Here is a 17,168-nt window from a genome sequence, read left to right on the forward strand (position 1 = left end):
TAGGCAGTGATATGATTAAATATGTATTTTAAAACAAAAACAGAAGCTGTGGGATTGTTGATAGGTTAGAGAGGAGAAAAGAAATATTTGTAGAGCAGCTAGTGCAGAGAAATCATAGTCAAAATGAGGAAAACAATAAGAAAAAAAGTAAAAAAAAAAAAGCTCAGAAAACAATGACGGATGGTTTAAGTATTTAGAAGGCACTTTCTATCATATAAAATAGGAGATAGTTAACAGCAAAAGATAAAAATATAAATAACTGGCCGGGAGTTTGGCCTAGTGGTTAAAGTGCTTACCTAGCATGCATGAAGACCCGGGTTCAATTCCTCGGTACCACATATAGAAAAAAGCCGGAAGTGGTGCTGAGGCTCAAGTGGTAGACCTCTAGCCTTGAGAAAGTCCAAGGACAGTGCTCAAGCCCAGGACTGGCAAAAAAAAAAAAAAAAAATACATACACACATATATATATATATATATATAAATAACTACAATATTTCAAACCCAACGTATCTAGAAAATTGTGTTCATGTGATTTATGTAAAGTTTCAAGGAACAAAATTTCCTTGAGTTTTTGTTTTTGTTTTTTATAGTCAGCAATGGCTCTTGTTTGGAATCTGAATTTTATACATTTTGAATACCAATCTTCTCTAAGTATTAGGTAAGGGCTCTTGTTAAGAGATATATATGTACCTTTTCAAAATAATCTGAAGACATATTTCCTTTGGCTCTGATGGGGAGTGAGAGATTGTTTGGATTAAATTATTTGGTCAAGTTATTGTTGGAGCTAGTAGTTTCATCTAACACTAATAAGAAAAAAATTAACTGGACAAAGTATTTACTATTTACACCTACTATGTTTAGGACATAAAATTGATAGACAAAAACTCCCAACATTATGTGGACTGTGGCTTCCAGATTATCACTCATAATGGTATTAAGTCCCCAAATTCCAGTCAAATCATGACATCATCATATAGTAAAAAGACCATGAGTTAAAAGAGGTGTTAAGAAATCAAGAGTCTGACTAGCAACCATTTTGTATTGCCATCCAAATGAAAGGTACATAGTGCATTCCCAGAACTCTCAGGGAAGACCCTGTACCTATGTAATTTGAAGAGTCGTTAAAATACTCTGGAGACTGACTGTCCTGCTAAGACCTCAGAAAGAATTTAACAGTGTATCAGCCAAAGTAAGAGAGTAGAGAGGGAAAAAGAACAGGAACCAGTAGAGCCAAGTAAATATCTGCCAGAGAGCAGACTGTACTCTCAGAAAAGGAGTTTCCAGCATCAGGGATCAGGTTAAGGCAAGTGGAGGAGAAGGTCAAACAGAGGAGAGATGAAGGAAAGACTTAAAAAGAAGTTTATCACTGCCACCAAAGAAGACATCAACTGCATTCAGTGATCTCATTAAGAAAATTACCAAAACCCCAAAACTTCAGAAGTAAGAAAAATCATTTTAAGGAGAATCATTTTGAGAAGTACTTGAAAGTTCACAACTCACTTAAAAGCCAGGGTTAATGACAGGGCATAACTAGAAACGACCTTAACAGTATCCACAAATAAAATGACTTCTCCTTGAGTAAGCATCTCTTGTCTTATGACTGCCAAGCTAACACTGGTAATCAGTTCCAGAACATTCTATGTCTAGACATTAATAGAAGAGAGGGTAATATGAGAGGTCTTGAAGATACTAAAAAAAAACAAAAAACAAAAAACAAAAACCTAACCTACAAACATGAAAGTTAGGTTATAGTACTAGAATAAAATATAGTATTGAAAAGAAAGATAGCAGTTTTCAAAGTGTGATCCAGGACTCGAGAGAATACTGCTGACCTGAGTATTTAGTAGGCACAGGAGGCCAAGTATAAGACTAAAATACTAGCTGCTTTTTTGGTAATATTCTCTTAAGTATACAGTGGCATTGTCTGGAGGCTAAGTCACTGCTCTATTGACTAATGAAGGGTATTGATGAATATTTTTGTGTTTTTAATCAATTTTGAATATGGCAGGTATCATGACATATGCCTCCCACCATTTGGATCCTGAATGGTTTTCAGAATCTAAAGGGATCCTAAGAACACAAAGTTGGAGGACTACTTATGTGCTACTGAAGTAAAAGAATGACAATCTTGACTGTCTTCAAACAAAATACCTACTTTCTAATTCCAAGAATGTCTCCAGTAAGAATCCAGATAAATAATGGTTTAAAGAATGCATACATGGGCCTAGATCTTTTCATAAAGAAGAACAGTAGACTAAGGATGACTTGAAACATCTCAATATCATTCTTAATTTATTATGCAAAAGTAACAAACCCAAAAACTCACTAATGTTTGTAAAGAGGCTGCCATGTGTTAACAGCTGAATGGCAGCCACCAACAAGAAAGCTGAATGAGGATGTAAGGACCTGAGTTTAAGCACCAATATCATAAAGGATAAGGGGAAGGGGGGACTTGAAGGAGGGAGAGAAAGACAGAAATAAATGTCCTCAAAGAACAGAAATTGCTAATAACTGGGTAACTTTTGTAGAATACAACCCCATGCCCACTGAGACTAAAGATGAAGATCTGGACTTGTTTTCTATCTTTTCAAGTTGACATGGGCCTAAGCCTTTTACAGATATACTAAAACTGAGTTACTCAAAAATTAAAATAAAATGAAAACACACAAACAAGAACTGGACCATCACCAAAGATACTCTGCAAAGTTCCAGCTTAGAGGTCAGTCTACAATAGGCAGGAAGGGCGCAGAGAGGACTGGCAACAGCTGGAGATCAGCTTCACAACAGAAGCATAGCAGATCAGCAATAAAAACTGTCTTGCATATTACAAAAAAATCAATATAGTTTGAAAATTACTAGTTTATCACTTATCTAGAAATGGAAGGTTCTAGTTGGATAAAATGTATAATAAAAAACTCTTAGAAATGACACCAAATTCAGATGTGCAAACCACAGACCACAAGGTTGAAGGGCAAATGTGTAGAGAATCAAGGAGAATATCAGGTTCACCACAGTTAACTCAAGTGAAAAAGACCAAGTGAAATGGCAGTGCCCTCAACAGATTTTTAAATTATTTTATTTTTATTTATTTCAACTACTTAAAAATAATTTAAAAATTTTTCAAAAAAATACTTCACAGAGGAAAGAATTCATATAGGGGTTTAGTACAGTAAGGATGTCCCTCTATCCATGAAAGGACTAAATAAGAGACATAAGACATGCCCTATTTTAAAGATATTGTTTAGAAACTGTGTTAATTATAACATTTTCTACTGTAATAGCAAATTAAGGTTGATCATTATGCTAAAGGAATCACTAAGCTATTTTTTCATAGAGAAGTGACATAAATTGGCATATTTTAGGAAGCTCTGGCAGCTGAGAAAATGAGACAGGACATTGGTAAAGAGGAAATGATAAGACTGAAATGAGATGTTTGGCTGTGAGAAAGGAAATTAGAGTGAATGGAAGCAATGTTGAAAAGTAACAACACTTCATCTGAGCCAAGCAATCAGATTTTCTTACCAGAGTTGTCCATGAAGCCAAGGAAATGCCAATGAGACAGCCAAATTGGTTAATGGCAACTACAGCCATATTGTTATATGGCAATTAATTGTTCATAAAATAACTTAACTCAGACTATATATTGATCCTGTTTTGCCAGTAACATATTTGCTTGGGGGAGATGTTTTAATACTTTTTGCAAACTATTATTTTTTCTTATCTGTGGTTTTGTTTTCTACAGTTTTAATCACCTGGGATTCATTTTCATCAGTACAATACAATAAGATATATTTGAGAAAGAGAAAGCAACTTCCTTCTCATGTTATTATAGTGTTACAATTGCTGTATTTTATTACTAGTTATTATTCTTCTGTTGTGCCTAATTCCTAAGTTCAACTATTCCAGGTAAGTATGTATAGAAAAAATTGTGGTACTGTACAGACAGAAGACTCTAAGTACCTGTGGCTTCAGACATCTAACTGAAGACTATGGATAAGGCGGGGAAGCTGCTGTTCTTACTGATATTACATCAACAAGGCATTTTTAACAATCTGGCAACTCAACCTGTCATAACTAGCTGAATCAGTGGCTATTTTTGTATCATTATACAGATGGCTCCACACGTAACATAAAAGTAACACAGAAACTCAATGCATTTATGGCAAGTCATCAACAATTCAGTCACACATTAATAAAAAAGCACAATAAAGAATTGTTCCAATGAAAAATAACACATAACAATAAAAAATCCCATTACATGATAGAATAGTACATTCAAATATGTAACCTAAACTGGTTCAATCAATTATCTAATTCTATTCAGGAGATTCAATACTTTGTCTGACCAACATTTCTATAAAAATTAGAAGATAAATATTAAACACTGAAATGAGAAAAGGCACAAACAATATATGGAGTCCCACAAACTACAAGGGAGCTTTTCCCAGTGTACATGTCTTGTACCTGCCCAGAAATAAATAGCATAGGTCTAAAAACTTAAGACATGGAAAATGCATTTATGTGATAGATAAACTAAAAAACATTAGGGTTAATTCAACTACAATGAACTACTCAACCATCTGTTTTGTTCACTGCTCACCTACTTATGTTAATATAATCCAATTAGTCTACCATTTCTGAGAAATGCCTTGAAAATGGTAACAATTTTGCAGAATTCCGAAAGTAATCAGTGACCTATACCATAATTAAACCACAATAACAATATATGTTGCTATTTTTCTTCAAAATAATAATTAACTTTTTATTTGAAGTCACATTGCCATTTCAGATTTTATATTAACTTTTTATTTCCTGTGTCTCTTTGTTGTTTTGTTAAAAACTAATAAAGTAACATCAGCACAAATACTATTATGGGAAGCTTCCTAATACCTCTACAGAAGTAGCCTGTTCATTATACTCTCAAGAATGTTTGTTTTTCTATTTAACCTTTTTATTGTGTTTAATTTACTTATAAATTCCTTCAAGGTAGGAGGTACTCTCCTTTATTTTTTTAACCACATTACGTAGTGAAAAAATTCACACAGGTAAAGCACAGAATATATATTTGGGATTATAAGATAATTTACAACTGAGAAAGAATTGTCTGAAATATATTAAAGCTACAATGATTAAGCCCAAAGAACTCAGGAAAAATATTCTCACCCTCTGTTTCCAAGGTTTGAGCCTCTTGCTTTCTGAGAAGGGAACTTGAGAAGGCTGCTGAAAAGTAGCTCTGGTGTCATCTGCAGTCTTCAGATTCTCTCCTCCTCTCTCAGTCAGCTGTGCATCGTAACAAGAGGGAAAAGATAGTTTGGTAACAAGTCCATGCAAGTTGCAAGCTTATCTTTAGTGAAATTCAATAGATGTGGTATCTTTTCTTCTTCAAGTGCAATGCAGAAGGAATCCTTTGACAGGGAATTATAAAGTGTGTGTGTGTGTGTTTGTGCGTGTGTGTGTGCACTCGCGCGTGCGTGTGTTGTATGTCACGTGTGTGTGTGTGTGTGTGTGTGTGTGTGTGTATGAGACACATGTCTAATTTTCTTAGAGGTAGCAGTTCCAAGCCTAGAATTTATTCTGATTAGAAAATAAAATAGCTGTGGAGGACATGTACATATATTTATCTATAAGGTTATTCACATTATACATTATTTCAAATACCAGAACGTTAGAAATGTCTACTAAACGGGAAAAAAAAATAGTATGGTGTAGTATATTATTATGCCTCTGGGATCTATGTAGTCTCTAAAATATTATGTATGAATATTATTAGATATAATGAATGCTATAAAGTGAAAAAACAAGCTTTTGTCCAAACTGAAAATTTTACAAAAATAAATATAGCAATTATTCTAGCATTTGAGAGCATTATTTTCTCTTTCTTCTAATTTATTTTAATTCTCTATATTTACAAATATAGCTTTGGGCCTAGTGGTAGAGTGCTTGCCTAGCATACACAAAGACCCAGGTTCGATTCCTTGGTACCACATACATAGAAAAGCTGGAAGTAGTGTTGTGACTTAAGTGGCAGGGCACTAGCCTTGAGGAAAAAGCCAAGGGCAGTGCTCAGTCCCTGAGTTCATGTACCAGGACTGGAAAAAACAAACAAACATATATATATATATATATATATATATATATATATTTTGCAATGAAGATTAAAAGAAAAATAGGCACAATTTAAAACTACACATTCCATAGTAGAAGTATAAAATAACAATTCTAAGAGGGACTACCCATTTCAGGTTTTTCATCTCCACTAAATAAAAGGACAGAAGAAGGAAAAATGGAAGATAGTCATTAGGACAGTCACATGCTTCACCAATTGGCTACAAATCTCCTACACAGGCAAGATGTTATTGGATCTTCTACTTCAGAGAAATGTTTAGATTTGAGAGTGGTATCAGATATCCCATAGAACTGCAAAAATATATGGTGGAATCAATTCAGGCCTTGATTTTAATTCTAATAAAAGTTTTCAGAGGAGCAAAAAACAATAATGTTCCTTGATCATATACCAACTATAGATAAGAGTAATACTAGACATTGTAGAGGAATGTTATTAAAGGATAGACCTGAATCTTATTCACAATAAGATTCTCTAAAAGAAACAAGATCCTGTAGTAGATGTTCACTAACCATATAACAAAGATCTCATATCTAAAATATATCAATAGCTCAAAAAATTGAATCACTCCAAAACTAATCTCCAAAGTAACAACCATCCCATTAAAAGATGGGCCAAAGACTTAAAGAGAGAGTCTTCTCTGAAGAAGAAATAAGAATGGCCTATAGACACATGAAGAAATGCTGGACATATCTGGCCATAAAAGAAATGCAAATCAAAACAACTCTAAGATTCCACCTCACTCCAGTTAGAATGGCCATGATCAAGAAATCTAACAACAGATGCTGGCGGGGATATGGCCAGGAGGGATCACTACTATACTGTTGGTGGGAGTGCAAACTCGTTCAATCACTATGGAAAGCAGTATGGCAGTTCCTCAAAAGACTAAACCCAGCAAGTCCACTACTTGGCATATACCCAACCGTCCAGAAACAAGGACATACTAAATCCACTAGCACAACAATGTTCATTGCAGCACTATTTACTATAGCAAAGATATGGAACCAACCTAGATGTCCCTCAGTTGATGAGTGGATCAACAAAATGTGGTATTCATACACAATGCAATTATATGCTGCCATCAGAAAGAACAACAATGCCCCATTTGTATAGCAATGGAAAGACTTAGAAAAAAATCATATTAAGTGAAGTAAGCCAGACTGAAAGGAACATAGGCCCAATGGTTTCCCTCATTTGTCATAACCAGTAGAAACCTCGGGCTCTCCTAGCAGAGATTTACAATAGAACAAAACCTAGATACATGAGGCTAAATGAAAGGACCTCCAGGATATAGAAACAAAAGCCATATAATGAGTGATCGTTGTCATTAATGTACTATGTTATATCTCATCTCTTTTGTTGTCCCTTGGTTATCTCATATTGTTACAGTATTTTACCTTGTTATCTGATATACTGTATACACACTTATTTGGTTATTTGAAATAGGATAGGGAAGGGGGAAAAACAAGAAGAGGGGTAGGGGTGGGGGGAGGGAAATGGGGACCAAGACATGAGAAAGGGTATCAATGTTTGTGAAGTAATGTACATTCTATCTGGTGAATATATGTAACCCTTCTAATAATTACAATAAAAATAAATAAATAAATAAAAAGAAACAAGATCCTATTCATTTATAGCTAGAAAAAAAAGGTACTTGCACATGTCTTTTTTATTAAAGAATTTATTAACATTGATTTTTACATCATATTTCAAATGACATTTTTAACAAACAAGTATTCAAGAAGGGAATATCTACATACAATCACTGGCACTTAGATTTTAGAACATAATTAAAATTAGGCTGAGAGTTCGATGTCATAGATACATATTAATCTGTGTAATAAATCATTATGTCTATAGTGATAAATTTTTGTGTATATAGTTGTGTTTATATTTCCAATACAATGTCCATAGCATTGGGTATACGAATATTGCATCATTGCTCTGCACATGTATTTTAAAACACCAAAACTTACTGTAATAATTATTACAGTGTTGAGAATTTCAGGAATTTTCTAACATTAAAATCTCCAGTCTTGTATAATATACCCAAGGCACACTTTGTCAACATTAGGTAGCAAATCAATGAAATTCTAGCAGAATTTAATTGTTCCACTCTCAGTTCCTCTTCTTCTTGAAACATATTATTACCTTCTATTTTAAAGTTAGAACAAGAAATTAACCATGACTATACTTAAGAATTCTGTCAGTGGTAATCTACAAATTGATGTCAAATGATTCAACTTGATGGGATTTTGAAATTCTATCTTTTTACCTTACTCTTTTTTTTTTAGTAGACGTACCCACAAGAGAAGCAGTATCCAGACTTACTCTATAAAGAAAAACTATGAACTATAGATAAAGGTAATAGTAAATACTTTGCAGGAATGTTATTAAAGGGTGGATCAAATCATCACAATACAATATTCTGAAAAAGCAAGATCCTATTCATTTGATATACACAAACTGTCACATAACTTAGCCCAACACTCTGTGGTAGAAGTACTACTTGAGTAAGACAAATATGGAATCAAAACAAAATAACTGAAGTACTCAAACTGAGGAAAGAGAGAAAGCTGCTTTAAGAAAAGCTATAAGGAGCTGCTTCTTTGAGGAAACAATGCTATGATATGCAAATATCCTGAAGCCCTAATCATTACAAAAAAGAAATATAAATAACCAAGAGATTTTCCATAAGCCAAAAAGGAAACAGGACTTATTTACTTCAACTTGAAGATGACAGGAGGGATAAGAGAAATGAGAGCTGAGTAAGAAGCACAAAATAAACAAGGTTAAGTGTAAGTGTAGAAAGTGAGACTTTATTTCTAGTCTCAGTTTTGGTTCATGCTTTCTACTTGCTCAACAATTAGTTGTATAAACATTACAGCAGGAAAAAAAAAAAAAGAAAAAACTATGTCTAGAATTTACACTCCAATGTGGAACTAAAGTAGGACTCTGCTCCCAACTTTTTTTTCTCATATATTTGTTATTGTAATTAATAGAAGGGTTACATTATATTCACCAGATAGAAGGTGCATTACTTCACAAAAATTGTTACCTTTTCTCATGTCTTGGTCCCCATTTTCCTCCTCCCACCCCCGCCCCTCATCTTGTTTTCCCCCCTTCCCTATTCTATTTCAAATAACCAAATATCTGCTCCCAATTTTTAAGGGAGAAAAGTCAGCTTTTCTCTACAAATGAACATTAGCTGTAGGATTTTTGTTGTTGTTGTTGCCTTCTCTACTTATAGTTTGAGTTGAATCATTTGCAGGATGTTATCAAAAGCTTTTTCTGCATCTACTAAGACAATCAAGAGATTTGGGCCTTTTATCTATTCATAATGCATATTATATTAATTGTCTCAATGTTAAAAACAACTCTTCTAGTCTGAGTGGGAATTACACAACAAGCATCATGCAAGTATAAAAGACCCAATGAATTTTTCTGTAAGGTCATGAAAAAGGCAAGGACATGTAAACAATGATAACTACACAGTGCAATAAAGAAAGAAATATGAAGATAAATGAATTGACAAAAAAAGTTCAAAAATGAGTTCTTATGATTTTGTGTGTTGGTAACTGCAAGAAATCTGCTCAAAAGAAACCCTTATTAAAATTAATAATAATGTTTAGAAATGTAAACAAGATCCCCCAAACCAAAATCCATCTGCATTTCATTTATATGCTAGGAATGCCATTATCTATTCTAAAAATGAATTCATTCATTCACAGCATAGCTAAAAAGATGACTTATTAATAAGTTTAACTAAAGGACAAATCCTGCATATTCAAAACTACAAAACACTGGAGATAGAAATTAAAGATCTAAACATATAATGATAAACCTCCATGTTCCTCTTGATGAGACAAGAAGATTTAACTGATTGACTGTAAGACAAGCAACTTGATTATTCAACTGCCCAAACTGATTTTTTCTAATGTTAAAGTTACAGATTTTAGGTTACCTAGCATCAAAGCTCAATAGGAAAACAGAGTAAGTGTCCAGAAGAATAAATGCACATTTGTGTCATTTATTTTTCATAAGTATTAGAGGCATTTAATGAAAACAAGTTTGTCCTTTTAATAGATGGTGTTGAGATACTTGCATAGCTATGTGTAAAAGTGAATAGCTAAGTTAGTAAGTGTAAATCTTCATAACAGAAACAATTTGGGTCATATTTGAATCAAGCAAGGCAATAAGACCTCCAGAAAGAAGGAACAGGGAGAAAGCTTGCAAACTTAAGCTAGGATGATTGCTTAAATAGAACATGTGAAGCACAATGCATTTTTCAAAAACTGAAATACAGCAAAAATCTTGAAAGGACTTAAGTTAGGTAAAAAGCAAATCCGATAGAGGGAGAAAACGCTTGCAACTCACAAGCAGAAAAAGAATTAATAATTATAATTTACTCAGAGAACTCACAAATAAAATACATTAATCATTTAGCCAGTATTTTGCCATATATTTTTATTATAATTAATAGAAGGGTTATATTATATGCACCAGATAGAAGGTGTATCACTTCACATACTTTGATACACTTTCTCATGTCTAGCCAGTATTTTTTTAAATGGGGAAAAGACATAAAGGCACTTCACCCAAAACAAAAAGAACATATGAATATTCGGTTAACACAGAATGAGATGCTCGATACCATTCATTTCTCAATAGAGAAAGGCATGTAAAACCACAAAATCCTACTAATAGTGCTATAATTTTAAAAAACTGATCAAATAAATGTAATCATTGAGGAAAATAGAGAGAAACTGCTTCCTCTTACAATGCTAGTAAGAATATAAAACAGGCTAGCTGCTTTGGAAAACAGTTTGGCAGTTTCTTAGAGTTGCACATATCACATACACACATTTTTCAATGGCCAACAATTTAAAACTCAGACATTAAACAAATAATGATAAGTGTCAATCATAAAAGCCAAAATTGTAAACCAATTTAAATCATGCACCAATTAGTAGAAAGATTTAATACAATGGCAAATGCAATGAACTGACAATTCACCAGAAAAGCACAAATTGCAGCACCTAATGCTTAGTGGGAAATGCTAGATGCAAAGAATATTTATATTATTGATTTTATGTCTGAAATGTCCAGCACTACTAAATCTATATTTAAAAAAAATTTACCTCTTGAAGAGGACAAAGAGGCGGGAGACATGGATGAATATTAAGAAATTATTAGTGGCAATCAAAATGTTCTAAAACTGGCCTGTAGTAATGATTTCACATCTAAATAAACTCACTAAAATTTATCAGATAGAATATTTACAATTATACACCCAGCTATAATTTCAATAAGTGTACAATGCCAGGTGCCAGTGTCTTACACCTGTACTCCTAGCTACTCAGGAGGCTGAGATCTTAATCTCAGAGCCCAGAATTCTCTTATCTGAGCACAGAGAGATTCTGAGCCAGAATCTCATATTTCCAGTTAACCACTCAAAAATCAGAAATGGAACTGTGCTTCAAAGTGGTAGAATGCTAGCCTTGGGCAGAAATACAAAGGGACAGCACCCAGGCCCTGAGTTGAAGCCCAATGATCACCAACAACAACAAAAAATGGTTTACTCCCAGAAGGTATGGTCATACATGCCTATAATTCCAAGTACTTGGGAAGAAGGGGTAGGCAGGTCATAGTTAAGGTAGCCAGGTCAAAAGTATAAGATGCCGAGAAAACAAAAACCAGAAAAAAAAACAAAACAAAAAAACCCTAAAAGTAAAAAGACCAGGGTATTACTCAAGTGGTACAGTGCTTGACAAGCACATACTAGGTCAAGTTCACTTACCTACAAGAACCTGCAAAAAGCAAGTTCCTTTTTCTTTTTAAATCATTTTTAAAAAATTATCTTTAAGTAGTTGTAAAAAGGAGTTGCAATCTATGAAAATATCTTGATTAATGTCACCCCTTCCAACTTTCTCACCATCCTTCTGGATTCCTGTCTACATTTTCCCCTTTTCCTCTTCATTTGTCTCTCCTTTCCCCCTTGATCCAACCACACCCCTTTCAAGTACAGGCTTCCAGGTGTTTTCTTTTCCTGAATTTTGATTTTGGCTAAGGAATAATACTACTTGAAATCTCCTTTAATCTACCATAGTGCAGTTAATACATTTGGATACACTTGCTACAGCTAGCTTCCACCTTTAAAGGAAAACAAGCATCCTTAAGTCTCTCTGGGCCTGAGTTAATTCACTCAACATAATTTTTCCAAGTCTTTCCATTTCTTTACAAATGGCACTATATCATTCTTTCTAATGGATGAGTTAAATTTCAATGTACACATATACCACAGTTTCTTGATCCTCTCATCCCTTGAGGGGTATCTGGTCTGATTCCATGGCTGATACCAGGGCTGTGAATAGTGGTACAATAAACAAGGTTGTACTAGTAGCTTTGCTGTATTCTGGTTTGTAATCTTTTGGGCAAATGCCCAGAAGTTGAACTACTGGATCATTTTCTGAAGAACCTCTACATTGCTTTCCAAAGTTGTTAAACAAGTTATAGTCCCACCAATAGTGTATTAGGGTTCTCTAAAGCTGCATCCTTGCCAGCATCTGTTATTGATAGGAATATTCATTCCAAAATTAATGTTAGCCTGCTATCACAGTCTTTACAGAAATAATCATCTAAGTGAGGACTTGAAAGACATAATCTAAAAGGTCATATTCCTTCTCTCAGATCTGACATTCTACCTTCTTTGCTTCTACTTTATTTAGCATGTACTACACTCTAAGGGCCTCTGGGGTTGTATACATGTAAACTAAGCTGCTTGGGAGGCTGAAACAAGAAGACTGCTTTTCAAGACCAACTAAACAAAATATTAGAGTTCCTGTCTCAAAAAACAGACCAGATGTGGTGGCTCATATGTGTAATCCCAGCTACTTGAGTAGTGCAAATAGGAGGAGACCAGCTGGAAGAAGGAGGAGGGGAACAGGAAGCAAAACCTATCTGAAAAAAAAACAGAAGCAAAACACTGGCAGAATGGCTCACTGAGAGTGACTGCCTAGCAAGTACAAGGTCTTAAATTCAAGCCACAGTAATGCAAAGAGTGGGGTGGGGGGTGGGGGACATCAACAAGAAAAATCACCAGAAAATGGAATGGCTTTGTCTATTTACCAACAATGTTCATGAGGACAAAAAGGGGCTTTTTTTCCCCTTAGTTGTGTGCTAAGGCTCAGCACCTAGAATAATTAATTCATTAAGTAGGCACTCAATAGGCCTCACTGCACTTTGTGATCTCAGAGGAAAGTTGAGGGGGAGGGAACCTAAAATCTTCACTAGATTTGAAAACACTATGGCCTCAAATGTACATGGTTGCTTCCTTACTTGCTGGCAGAGCTCACCCTTTTTCCCTTAGGAGATAAATCCTAATTAGGCCAACCTACTTGTGACAAGTAATGTTTACTCCAATAATAAGGGGCACAGGCTTAAGCATATGATGCAAATTTGCCCAGTGGAACTTAGGGGAGATGTCTTTTGCACTTCAAACAACAGAGGAAAATGTCAACTGCAGCTATGAACACTGCCACTGTGGATGCTGAAGATGACAGGGCAGAGAAGAAGCACTGGATGGAATGGTCATTGATAACATCTTTAGATCAACTACCTATTGGTACTTTGATCATTCTGGTGAGTGAGCGGAGATGCTACTGTCTGTGTAAGTTATCTTCTATCACTTACTCATGTTAAAAATATTTTTCCAACTATTCACACAATTTCGTGCAACATGCTACACTAAATTAAGATTTAAGTGGTTTATTTACCTGAGGGAAAAAGACATTTCAATTTGAGTCACATTTTCTCTTGGGAACCTTATAAACATCGGCATAATATCTGGCTGTTCCTGATTAAATTGAAAATAAATATACGTCAAAGCAAAGGCTTTCCAAGTATATTATTTAAAATAACTAAAATGGTAGAATCATGCTCCACACATCACTATCTGCCTAATGATATTCTGCAGAACTGTAAGTGCTTGTCCAAAGGAAAGAAAATGGGAAGGAGAGGCAATGTAATCATTGGAAGGAGGAGGAAAGTCCCAAGGCCAAATACACTCAGGAGATGAATTCAACAAAGGATGCAAAGATACACTGGAAACAAAGGGAAATAACACTGTTTATATGCTTTGTAGGAGTAAAGTGGAGAAGCTTTCAGGTGAGATGTTCTCAGGTCATCCATCCTTCAAGCAGTCCTGCATTAGAGGTGGGCTCAGGAGAAGGTCAATAATGGATTGAATCACAGGGCTAATTTTGAGTTAAAGAGCTTTTATTTCTAATCCCAAAGCTAAACTTGTAGCAGGATACTCGTGGTTCACACCTGTAACCCTAGCTACTCATGAAACCAGACTAGAAAGTCTGGTGAAATCTGGTTAAAGTCTGTGAACGCTCTTATCTCCATGTAACCAACAAAAAGCTAGAAGTGGAGTTGTGGCTCCAATGGCAGAGAGCTAGCCTTGAGCAAATAAAGCTCACGTATAGAGCCCACGCACTGAATTCAAGCCCCAGAATCCCACAAGAAACAAACAAATAAACAGCAACAACAAAAGCTCTAAAATATTAGTAGCCATTCTAAAACTTTAGTTAAACCTAGAAATCATCAAGTTTTACAATGTAACATGTCACAATGTCTGTTCATACAATATTAGATGGAACTCAAATAGAAGATTTTAAAAATTTACTATGGAAACCAAGCACGGTGGCTCATGCCTGTAATCTGAAGATCAAGGCTGAGATCTGAAGATGGAGGATCAAAGCTAGCCCAGACACTAAAGTCTGTGAGATTCTTATCTCCAATTAACCACTAGAAGACAGGAAGTGGTGCTAAGTCTCAAGGGGTAGGGCAGTAGTCTTGAGCTGAAGAGCTCAGGGACAGTACCCAGGCCCAGAGTTCAAGCCCCATGACTAAAAAGAAATATATATATATATAAAACGGAATAAATCTAAAAAAAAGAAACATATATATATATATCGGAATAAATCTAAACTGTATAAATACCATCTATAATTGGCTGTCAGTTTTGAAATATTTAGATAAATCATGTCTCAGAAAAAAATACACATAAAACCACTAAAAGTAAGAGATTTCCTTTAAAAGTTTAAACTATATTCTCTAGACCTACGAAATTATCGGTTTGGTAGATTACAACAAACACAGTGACTAAGCGGGGTATTGGTATTTCACACCTATTATCCTAGTAGTCAGGAGGCTAAAACCTGAGGATGGAAGTTCAAAGCCAACTGGGCAGACAAATCCCAGTGACTCTTATCGCCAACAAATCAGCAAAAAGCGGAAGAAAAAAAGCTAAGCATTACTGCAAGTCTCTGTATTCATGCCCAAGTATCAGCACAAAAATACTGAAAACCAACCAAATAATCTAACAATCAAACAAAAGAAATGCAACTTATCTTCACTGAACTAATTCAACTGAGGACTTTAGAGAGGATAGATATATATTTATCGTAAGATTAATAACATATTGACCTTAGCTACAGTCTTTTCTCCCATTCTCATTTGTTCTTTCTTTGGGCACAAAATATAAAGGAAATTAAGCAGAAGGAACAGCAGGATTAAAAGTCAAGTGAAAAAAACAATGTATGTGATATTAAAAAAAATCTTTGTAAAATAGTTTGAGACGACAGAGAATCAGAATATGGTTCAGATAATGAGACAAAGGAAGCTGAAAATAATCCTCTTTGAAGTACCTTATATCAACATAAATCAAAGAGATAAGCAGTATTCAAATGAAATAAGAAAACATTTAATCGTCAAACTTTAACATGAATGGCTGCATCAAAGAAATCAGAACTATATTCCCCATAAGTAGAGAAACTCACACAGCCATAAAAATAAATAAATATATTAGAACTTTCTCTACAACTCTGTGCCAATAACAACAGCATTATGCATAAGGCTTTCATTTTCGTATTTCCCAAAACAACACTATCAAGTTATCCCTATTTCATAGAACAGAACGTCAACACAAACAGCAGGGTTGCAATTCCTCTGTGAAACCATTATAGTGTTCACTTCAATCTCAAGCAGATTTGAACACCTTTTTCTGAACCTAGATATCTGGGAAGAAATTAGTCCTACACTCTCCTCTCATCATGGAATATAAATTTTTAAGCAACTGTCTAACGAGTTATTCATGGTTATTATGTTTAGCTTTTGCAAAGCAGATGCAAGGAAATACCAACTATCTTTACTACTACTGAAGTCAAATACTAGCTCACGTAATCATCAGTAAAGATGAATTGTTTGCAGGTAAGAGACAGAATGAGCATTCAAACCCAAGCCAGTCTGTTTTGTAATGTTTCACAAATGCCATCTAATAAAGTTCTAAAGAATTATAAATGCCTTAGTCAGCCATGTCTTGATCATTTCCTGAGAGACTGACACTGTTTATAAATTACTGGTCAAACATTCCATGTCTAGAACTCTGCAAAAGGCACAAATATTACTACAATCATTGCAGACCCTGCTACACAGAATAAAACAACATTCCGAAGTCTAGCTTCTGGCAAACTCACCAACTCTACTTCTCCTATTACCAGTGCATAAACACTGGATTTTCCTTAGTAGGAGAAATTCTATTAAATTTGTTTCTTTCCTCCAGAACTTTTTAAGTATCAAAAGCTGAGGAAATATTGGCATTTTTTTTTATTTTCTAGAAGTTATCTTTAATGTTTATGTGAAATGAATAACATTTACACACAAGATAAAACTATCAGTTTTTTTATCCAAGTAAAATGTAGAGACATTTATTAAATATATTCGGATTTTAAAATCAAGCATCTTCATGGGGAATGTTTGTATTTTAAAATAAATCTTGACCCAGTAAGACTGGTACTGGCCTTTTATTTTCTTATACTCAGCAAAATACAAACCTATAAAAATTCAAATAGTAGTGAGTCACTACCAAACACAGACCTTATATTGAAAACTTTTTTTTAACCTGCATATTTGAGAAGAAAACTTGTAACTCCAATATAATGGGAGAAAAACCAAGTCTATGTAGGATTTTACTAATTGT

General features: G+C 34.4%; 1 protein-coding gene across 2 annotated transcripts in view; it reads right to left on the reverse strand.

The window, feature by feature from the left end:
- Nrip1 (nuclear receptor interacting protein 1) overlaps positions 1 to 17,168 on the reverse strand; it is a 79,435-nt gene that overhangs the window by 40,418 nt on the left and 21,849 nt on the right. For both annotated transcript variants that reach the window (XM_090347942.1, XM_090347950.1), the window contains exon 2: positions 5,164 to 5,280. The gene's annotated coding sequence lies outside the window, so the exon portion shown is untranslated. The remainder of the gene's footprint in view (positions 1 to 5,163; positions 5,281 to 17,168) is intronic.

The sequence above is a fragment of the Megascapheus bottae genome, chromosome 1 (genome assembly GCF_031878675.1).
Source record: "Megascapheus bottae isolate mThoBot1 chromosome 1, mThoBot2.hap1, whole genome shotgun sequence".
Taxonomy (NCBI): Eukaryota; Metazoa; Chordata; class Mammalia; order Rodentia; family Geomyidae; genus Megascapheus; species Megascapheus bottae.